The sequence below is a fragment of the Pinus tabuliformis genome, chromosome 5_1 (genome assembly GCF_031772625.1).
Source record: "Pinus tabuliformis cultivar Carrire ecotype Pingquan chromosome 5_1, CPIR1, whole genome shotgun sequence".
NCBI classification, from domain to species: Eukaryota; Viridiplantae; Streptophyta; class Pinopsida; order Pinales; family Pinaceae; genus Pinus; species Pinus tabuliformis.
The window spans coordinates 655,679,969-655,690,964 of record NC_142305.1 but is presented as its reverse complement, the minus strand read 5'-3'; the positions used below and the strand labels follow the sequence as shown (position 1 = coordinate 655,690,964).

Below are 10,996 nucleotides of genomic sequence, written 5' to 3'. Positions count from 1 at the left end.
GATCAAGATGTTGACTGTGTAAATCTTAAGTATTGCACTTTAAAAGAGAATTACACCTCAAAATCACTAAATTCTTAAGAAATTCAAGTTTAAAATAAATGTATGGTAGGAAAATATATTTTATTAATTATAAATGTAAATAAAAGAAATTTGATAAAAATATTATATTTATTTAAAAGCGAAAACTCATTATAAGGTTTTCCAAAAGGTTGATATTAAGAAAATTAGTTGAGATCATTCCAAATGCTCGCTCAGAAGAATACATAAATATTATTTAAAAGCATGCATTCTTAACTAATTATATATCTTTTTATGTTGATTATTTTTTTATATACTATGTTTTGGAATAACAATGAAATTATTAAATATTTTGATATAATATTTATGAGTATTATATTTTGAAGAAATATAACAAATTTAAAATAGGAATGTTCAATAAAAAATTTACTCTAGTTTTATATGGTCAAAAACATAAAATATATCGATCCTATTAAAAATGACGACTACACCAAATACTAACCATTTATGTTAACAGCCTTGAAATTGTGAAATATAGTTTAAAACTACTTATGATTTGCTCTTTTCATAAGTTTCCATGTTTTAATAGATGTAGGTTGTCTTAACCGACTGAAATCTTATAATGATAAAAAGACAGGTCTGTTTAGTTTATAGATGAAGTTATTAAAACCTGGAGAAGCCAATTGACACTAAATTTTACTCCTTCCTCATTTTTTCCTTTTTTAGTAAATAGATTGTATTGGTACATTTGTTCTAATTATCTTAGAGTTTCACCTACTCTTTAAGATTCTTACTAGTAGAACTAAGCAAATTGTGCAGTAACATTTTTAGTGTATATCATCCCAGTCGATCCCATCAATGTGAAAACCAAACCTTTGGGTTTACCCTCCAGGTATGGAGGCATTACTTATTGGCCAAGACATTTTTGTTTAAAATAGTCAACATTGCAACTGACTACTTTGCAACTCAACCCAAGTTGTCCCCCTAGTAGGGATGCTAGCAAAATTTCCTAACAAAGTTCGACATGTCTATTAAGTATAGCCCAGGTCATCTCAATCTTAGAGTTGCTTCCTTATGTAGGAAGGCATAACTTAGTGCACTTGAGGAGGAGGAGTTTCCAAATTCACATGGAAGTCAGATTCAAATATTGGAGGAGTTGTGGATCCAACTCTAAATGGAATTATGAATTAGGTGAAGGAAGGAAAGGTGAGGAAGTTTCAGATTCCAGATAAGCTATGTATTTTGGTGAGCGTACTGATGTGCCAAATTCAAGTAGTATCCTCGAGGAGCTATTGAAGTAATTCCATGGGTCACGTTGGGATACCTACCCAAGACAATGTAGAACATTGGCACTGTTGGAGATAGGATACTTTTCATAGTGTATGAGGTGATAAGTTAAGGAATACATCTAGACTTATATTGTTTTTAGCAAGAAAAGCTTGAAACCACATTATAAGAAGGCATTACAACCTTTGTTGATTTGAAGAAACCACAAGAAATTTTCTCAATGGAATTCATCATACAACTTTTGGTTACACAGGGGTACAACATGATCATGGCCATGGTTTAATTTTTCCAAGTATGTGGTCTTCATTCATATGAACATGCCTTGTGGAGCAGAGTAGGTGGCACTAACTTTTTACAAGAAATTAGATCATTAATAAATAAAAAACATATGCATATTTGATTAATTTTAATTGAAATATTTATGAAACATCAATAATTTCACTCTTACTCTGCTTGTTTGGTTTGTTGTTGACACTACAACATGATAGAGAAAGAGTAATTCATTCCATATTTGAGATAGACTTATCTTAAGAGTTGACATGTCCTGTTTAGAAATAATAAGAATAGAAATTAAAAACAAATCACTTTCAACCATAAATAAAATATTTTGATACCCATATTAGCAAAAAATAAGTACACTTAGTGAAAAAAAAATGAGGACAATGAGTAATTCTTTTAGTTTTAAAAATATTTCAATGTAATTCTTAAATAAAAGATTGGGATACTCGTCATAAACTAAAATACTTCAATATTATCATTATTATAATTTCATTCAATTTTTAATGTGGAGTTGATATGTGAGATTTAAAAACATTAAAAATAATAAAAGAAATCAATGAGCCATAATTAAATGTATACATATGTATGGTTAAGTAAAATATTGCGATGCCAACGATGTATATGTTATATAAATAAATTGAAAATGAAGAATGTGTGTAATCCTTTCCATGTTTGAAATACAACTCCTAGATGATTGGTACACACACATGAGTAACGTGATGCTAACCCTATCTATCAAATACCAAGAGGGATCAAATCCCTTGAGGTGCAAAACTTCCTTAAGGTTTTCACTCTAAGTGAGGTTTCCTCCTCAGGTAATTTGATTAGTATTGGAGTTTGATAGATTTAGAGTTGAGATGTATCTACTTTTGTATAATAAAAATGAAAGTTATAATTATTTTTCCTAGAGGCACTTTACATCTTAGTGTGATGGAGATGTTGTAGTGATGTTAAAATGACGCATTACATCAAATAAAAATAATAATAACAATAAAATATAATTTCCACTCAATTAAAAAAATAATAAAAAATACAAGTAATAAAATTAATAAATTGACTTAATTCAATTCGTTATATTGTAATTTTATTTTTGAGAAATTATAAAAGTGTCTTAGCTCAAGTGATTTGGTGAACAATTTATTTCCCCATCTGCATGAATTCAAGTCTTTAGAGACCCTTGTAAATGGTCCATTAGTGGCACTTATGAAAAGATGCCCAAAAAAAGTTAAAAAATAATATGTTATTAATAATATCATAAATAAAAAAAGAAAGAGAATGGAGTGGAAGGCATCCCATGGATGAGTGAATAGGATTTGCTTGCCGCAATTGTTGTTCCCAAAGTGTCAATCATTTTTCTATGGATATTTCATTTATTGGTGAGTGCATATTTTTTTAACCTTCATGATATGTCTGGAGTGTTTCAAGTTATGGTTTTTCTTCGTTTCTATTTATATTAGTTTTCTGTCAACTCATATTGTCCCTTCTTGTTCCATGCATTCATGGCACATTGGGGTCTTTCCTACTACTTGACTATCATATGGTGTTTTTCTAGTTATTGAGAGGATGAGGTCATTGGTTATTCAATGGGTCTCTGAAGGATATTTGTTAAATGAGGAGTTGATTTGTAACTTGAGTTGGGATTTTCCTCTTTTCTGAAGAAGAATGTGACTACATTGAAAGAAAGAGGATTGATTGGTAAGTTTATTATCCTTTGGCCCAGATGTTATTTTGTCTTAGAATGGACCTATTTTAATTGGGTAAATATTGTGGTAGTTCATATTTTTACAAGGGAAACAATTATTATGATTTTTTTTTTGAAAATAAGGAGGAAAGGGATTAGATTTATAAATATGGACCTTATTTCATGGGCACTAGTGGAATGTTTCTCACCCACTAGTAGTTTCATTTCAATCTCTTGATGGAAATTTCTTCTACACGTGTGTGTATTATACCACCATATATTCCCCTTCCTTTCTAGTGTGAAGGTATTTTCAAGGATATAGGAGATAAATTTGGTTGATTTATTCATAGCGATATTTACAAGGATAATAACATATCTTATGCTCGAATTGGGAATAAGATGCATTTTTAAAATGCCTTCCCGAGGAGATTCATCTTAACTTGGATGATGGGTTCCATATTAATGTCCTTGATTATGAAGAAGTTCCCTATAAATGCATTTTTTTCATGAGTGTGGAAACTTTGTGAAAAGTAGTCCTAAGGTTGAAGTCGCTCTCAACATTCTTCTAGTAATTTGTAATCTTGTCATAGGAATGATGAGAAATGAGATTTCAAACTAGTTATAAGGAAACACAATAAGCATTGAACTAAGAGGCTATGTGCTATCAAGCTTGAACCTTGTGAACATCCTCCCTTAATTAATAGATATTAAGTTTTGAAGTCCCCAGAGGCAAAAGCTATGGGTGATGAGGTCCAAATTGATTAATCATTGATAGACCAAGTGTCTCCAAATAATATTAATTCTTCCATTAAGGAATATTCTTCATCAAACGATATTGAAAAAATCCCTCTTATGGAATAGAAATAAGAAGATGTTGAAATGGATGATGAGGAGGAGATAAAATTACCCTCTTATTCTCCTTCCTATTTAGATATTCTAAAAAATAATCAATTTTCTTCCTCTCTTTTAATAAAAACTAGGAAATATTGAAGCATGAAAACCCCTAAATCTAGTGTGAAGAACTCCTTTTCATCTTGAGGGTCTATCATTGGGATGATTTCTCTCAAATTTTAGAATTTTTTTTTTTTGCATCATCCTCTACAATCAATTTGTAAAAACATACTCAGGCTCTCAAGAAGCTACTAGTACAAACTTTTAGAAGGTATGCTATTGGAACATTGCACCCGCTTTCTTTTTTGTTGGGGGGGGGGGGGGGGGGTTTACCTCCTTTGTTTTTAGATTCATGGAAGAAATTTTCTTTGTAATAGTCACTCCAATGTACTTGTGTGTTTCAAGGATACATTTTTATTAATACAAGTTGTATTCATTGTAAAAAATATATAATAATTTTTTTTGGTAAACTATTTATAATATAAATATCAAATTAAAATAATAAAAATCCATATTGATAACCATGATTTTTCGAAACAAATAATTAATAAACACATAAAAATATAATAGTTACAATAAACTATTACACACACACACGAGTTTAAAAATTATATAACCTATCAAAAAAAAATGTCAATCCCATATATATAACCATACGTAGAGTATTTCTTAGCATATTATGAAAATTAAAAATAAGAATATAGAGGTGAAATAACTGTAAAACATGAGGAAAGGTTAATTCTTGTAGACACTTTGTAGATCTGAACCTAAGGTGATCTATATAATTAACATTACAACAACAAACATACTTATAATAATATGTTAGCAAGTTTATATATGTGGAACATCACAAAGAAATTATAAAAATTACCAAAGTGTAATATAGTTAGATAGAAATAACGAAAGATAACAAATTACAAAAAAACCATCATTGACTCATTGGTGTGGAGGAGATATTGTAGTGAACTGTTAGATAAAAAAATAGTAATAAAGAGATGAAGTAAAGCTTAGTACAAGTATTGTGTAGATTGGATTTAGTACATTACATTTAAAAAATAATGAAATGATACTTACTATAACAAGTAAAAATATAGTAATAACAAAAGAAAGGAAATAAAATACTTTAAATTCCATCGTATGTTTATAACTAAAATTTACCTTTTAGTACTAGAAATGGATTTGTGTAATTCCTTAAGTATTCAATATGAATTTGATATTTAAAATTCATAAATAATATTGAAATTATATTATACTTCAACATGGACGAGATGTGTAATTCATTAGATGATTGCCTACAATGTAATATGTGTGTGTGTGTGTTTGTGTTTTCCCCAGGATCCAGGCACCGACAAGTTTGTATCCACTTTCCCTAGAGAATACCAGAGATGCCCTCTAGTTGGAGGTTTTCATCCTCCTTATATTATAGGTGGTGGGAATGGATATTAAATTCATCTTCCCTTGAGACCTATCTTCGTACGCCTGCACCTTTGCCCCACTTGTCCTCTCCACGCATTTAATTCCCTCCTCCATGGAATCTTTGCATTACATGCCCCTTATTGTCCTACTCAAATCTTTTTCCGTCGGGTTTCCCACCTCCAACCCTACGATGTCTTCTTTCTATCAGCCTTATTCCCCATTAAAAAACGTCCCTCTACTCTATCATGAGCTAAGAAAGAGAAAAGGGGCATCGCACGAGCCTAGGGTGGGAAAGTGGGCCCCTTCTAACAACCTTTGGTGAAGAGATTTTTGTTGCACTATTTGAAAATAACAACCCTCCCCATTTCGCACGTTAGGTGGTTGAGGATGAAAAGGATGAAACTCAGTGTGGCTGACCCACGCTTTGGTCTCTTCGTAATCTTTTGGCACATCAGCTGAAGAAGAGAATGTGAAGTCGAGAGTCATTAGATGCATTGCGAAGCTCTTGGCTTACCACTTTCATGCCTCATCCTCCTTCACAAGATTGGCCCATGACTTGGTCATTGAATTCCCTCCTAATGTCATGTCCCTTTCCTCCCCTGCTCCCTTTCCTTCCAATTCTCTGCCACTATGCTCATCTTCCCCCCCAATCGGCATGGACCCTACACACCACACTCCTCCTACTTGTAGAGACGATGAAACAACTCTTCCCATGCCCCTTTCCCATACCCAAGTTCCATCATCACCTCATCCCCATCTCAATTCCTAGGGTTTCTACATCTTTGAGAAGGTCCCAGGTTAAGTGGGCACTACTCCAGTCCAGTGCGGATCCAGTGCATCTTTGGTCCAACTTCTAAAGGCTGACTCATTCGTAGGCTCGCGCTAGCCTCTCAACTTTCATGACTAACACCAAGTTGGTACATCATGGCCTCTTAGCTGCTCCTTTTTGGCTTCATGACAATTGGACCAACACCACTAAAGTTACAATGTTGAAATTTAATATTTTGATGATGTATCTCTATTTTGTAACTCAAATTTTCACCTCTGCTTTCCCCTCCTAGGGCACAGGACAATCCATGCTTTGATCCCTGGTTTCCCCTTCTTCATATAGAGTTTTTTGATGGGTGAGAGGCTCAGTCCCCCACACTCTCTAGACTATATATTCTATATTTTCCACTGTTAATATAATGTAATTATCAATTCTTATATATGTATGTATGTATGTATGTATGTATGTATGTATGTATGTTAGTGAAAAATAAGGTATTTCAATGTACATATTCTGTAATAGAATTTTATATCAATTTTATATAGAGAAAGATAGAGTAATTCAAATTTAAAATTGTTTTATATTTTAGGGGTAATGTTTAATTTATTCAATTCTCAATAGATAATGTATTGTAAAATGAAAAAAAAATTGATGCAAATGACAAATAAAATATTTTAATATTTAATTGATATTTTACATATATGAGAAAGATAAGATATTTATGATTCCATTGATAATTGCTTTCTAAGGGAGATTTGTAATGCTTCATAGGCCTAGATGTATTTCAAAATATACTAATAACGAAATAAAATTTTAATGTGGATAATGTGAGCCATAAATAAGGTCATGTTAAGTAAAATATGGATCTATCCATTTAGATCATAGGTTAAGATAGATCTATGCTAGTATAAAGAAAATAAAATTTTCATATTAAGATAATTGTATATAACCATTACATAGAGAAAGATGAAGTGGTTGAAAGTAAAAAATTCTAATGAGATACAAATAAATTATTTTCCTTTTTGAATAAAATATGTCAATGTCAACTATGTATATGTTATATAAAGTTATTGAAAATTACAAAAACGAATCTTAGGATTAAAACATTTTATTAATTTATTTTTTAAGATAAATGAAAATGGAAATTGTATCCATGCTAAGTATGAAGTTGACAAATGGTGTATATATAACTAACACAAATTTATTTTAAACTCAAATCTATAAGTGTTAAGAGAGATCAAGATGTTCACTGTGTAAATCTTAAATATTGCACTTTAAAAGAGAATTACACCTCAAAATCACTAAATTCTTAAGAAATTCAAGTTTAAAATAAATTCAGGGTAGGAAAATATATTTTATTAATTATAAATGTAAATAAAAGAAATTTGATAAAAATATTATATTTATTTAAAAGCGAAAACTCATTATAAGGTTTTCCAAAAGGTTGATATTAAGAAAATTAGTTAAGATCATTCCAAATGCTCGCTCAGAAGGATACATAAATATTATTTAAAAGCATGCATTCTTAACTATATTATATATATTTTTATGTTGATTATTTTTTTATATACTATGTTTGGAATAACAATGAAATTATTAAATATTTTGATATAATATTTATGAGTATTATATTTTGAAGAAATATAACAAATTTAAAATAGGAATATTTAATAAAAAATTTACTCTAGTTTTATATGGTCAAAAACATAAAATATATCGATCCTATTAAAAATGACGACTACACCAAATATTTATGTTAACAGCCTTGAAATTGTGAAATATAGTTTAAAACTACTTATGATTTGCTCTTTTCATAAGTTTCCATGTTTTAATAGATGTAGGTTGTCTTAACCGACTGAAATCTTATAATGATAAAAAGACAGGTCTGTTTAGTTTATAGATGAAGTTATTAAAACCTGGAGAAGCCAATTGACACTAAATTTTACTCCTTCCTCATTTTTTCCTTTTTTAGTAAATAGATTGTATTGGTACATTTGTTCTAATTATCTTAGAGTTTCACCTACTCTTTAAAATTCTTACTAGTAGAACTAAGCAAATTGTGCAGTAACATTTTTAGTGTATATCATCCCAGTCGATCCCATCAATGTGAAAACCAAACCTTTGGGTTTACCCTCCAGATTTTTCACCTCTGGGCCACGTCGTTATAATTTCTTCCAAATGTGGTGAAGTGGAATCATGCCACACTAATGGGAAATTTCTATGACTAGATTTCCTCCTAGTTAATGGATAGGGTTTGCGGAGTATACCTTATAATTCTGGAGCTTGGTCCTCTTTGCACCGCATCATATCTTACACTCGATCCCTGCCATGGCCTGCCCAGGGAAAACTTGTCCGGCTTTGTACGATGAACCCAATTTGGATTTTGACAAGTTCCATGAGAGTGTTCAACTCCTAATCTATTTCTTCTCATTGGTTATTCTAACTAGTTTCCGAATAGGGTTACACCACAATGGTTTAGTAAACATCAATAATGGCATCGTCGCTCAACAACAACAATGAATAAAATAGCTTCTTAACGCACTCCATGGTGATAAGCCTCCTGAGCTTGAGTGAAGGCTTCTCCAACGTCTTCCTGGCCCTCCGACGTTACCCATATCAAAATAGGGAATTTCCCTGCGTGCGTACCCCCAAAGTGCTACACCTCTCCCGCCACAAGTCGGGAGATCCATAATCCAATGTAGGCCTAACCGAAGCTCCATGACACATTGCAGGGGCTTTTTGGGCCTAAGAAGATATGCCCCAAGGCTAGTGGAATACATCCGGTCTACTCAAGATCCAAGCCTCACCAAGCCTCCGTGCAAAGGCTTCAGGCTATTCTTTCACTAAAAAGGGAGGACAGGTCCTTCAACGTTAACACAATTACTCATGTACAGATTCACAGGCTTGTAGCTAGGTGAATAAATATTTATGTGTATTCTCATGGCAAGAGCTAACCAGCCTGCTATCGGGTCTTTAATGTAGTCAATAACGGCCTCACCATACATACATGCTCATGCCATCCATTGTTTTTTCGTAATTTCGACGGCAACTTTTTGTAGGAACGGTTGACCCACCACCTCCAAGCTGGCACCCGCTGTGCTGGCGCATTTTCAAACCAACGTCCGCGCATTTTCAAACGATCCCTCACGCCAAACATTGCTCCATTCGCGCTCCCGGAACAGGTCCTCTGCAACCCTCTCGAGCATTCGTTTCTCCTGCTCACGGTGCTGGCTCACCTCGCAGGTCCGCTCACGGTGTCAGAGAAGAGCAGGAGATGAGTCCGTCTGAGGATTCCTGGAGACAGAAACAGACACGTTTAGTGGAGTTTGAGACAGGGATTCCGTTTGACACGCCTGAAAACGCCGGTGCAGGTAATGAGAATCCGCCGGAGTTTTGCTCTCTTTCTAAGGACTTTTCGATGTTATTGAAGGATCCATGGAGTTGGAAGGATAGCTCGGGTTTTGGAGTCCGTAGCATAGCAGCTATCAGGAAGCAATCTTATATATTGGATTATCTCCATGATTCTGCAGTAGTTAAAAGTACAGAAGAAGAAGTTGCAGAGCAGCAAGTGGAGGAGAAGAATTGTTTGAGAGGCTCTCTTTTTGAAGCTACCGATGATCTGCTCTGGAGGCCTCAGAGTCCTTTGCCGAGTACAGAGGTTCTGTTTTCTCTGGATTCCATAGGCAGCCATGATTGTACTACCCTGCAGGATGAGAGCATTGTTAAGGGCGCTTTTTCTTGCTTCAGAATTTGGGAACAAGATGATGATCTCAAAGATGACGAAAATCATGCAGATAGCGTTACCTTTGAGAATGAGAGTAGGGCCTCGGACCGGAATTGGGGGGCTCCCGCGAATCAATCTCAGTTTTCTGAATCTGTTGAATTGTAAAGCTCTATGACTTCACTGGCATTGGGTATCTTCATTTCATCGCAGCTATGATTTCTGGTAGCTGGTATTTAATACAAACAGTAACCTTTGTTTTTATGAAATATGGACATTATGCTACTCAGGGAATTAAAAAAAGATGTATGTGTGTTTCATGTAGTCCGTGTAAAACTCTGTTTTCATATTTTTGTAAGCATGGTGGCCAGCGGCCTGAAACAAAACGCTTAAATTTTTCAAATTAAACATCAGAGCGCTAAATTTTGGACCTTTTATTGGTCTCTGTGGCCATTGTTTTTTCGGCTTATTGGGATGGATGTCGGTTCTTCGAAGAGGAGGTGGTAGTTACGTTAGGGAAAACTGTGGATGATTGTTTTTGGGGGGGAATATTCCCTCCTTGGTACAGTTTAATGAATCCATTAGAACTCGAAAATAGATTGATTTCACAACAGGAGACATATGAATCTTTAATCAGAACACTGGTTTCACAACGTAGATTCAGAATCTTCGGATCATGAAATTGAGAATTTTTGTGATGCAATAACTTGTTTCATATCCAAGATTCAGAATCTTCTGATCATGAAATTGAGAATTTTTGTGATGCAATCACTGGTTTCACAACCGAGATTCAGAATCTTCTGGTCATGAAATTGAGAATTTTTGTGATGCAATCAATGTTTGTCGAAGCATGAACCAGGATCTTCAAATCATGAAAGGGACAATTTGTGTGGTGCAAGCAATTTTTGTGATTCTATTGAACATGATAGAGCAA

General features: G+C 33.3%; 1 pseudogene; it reads left to right on the top strand.

Moving 5' to 3' along the window:
* Positions 1 to 8,669: 8,669 nt before the first annotated feature.
* Positions 8,670 to 10,281, top strand: LOC149166695 (uncharacterized; annotated as a pseudogene).
* The last annotated feature ends 715 nt before the right edge of the window (positions 10,282 to 10,996 follow it).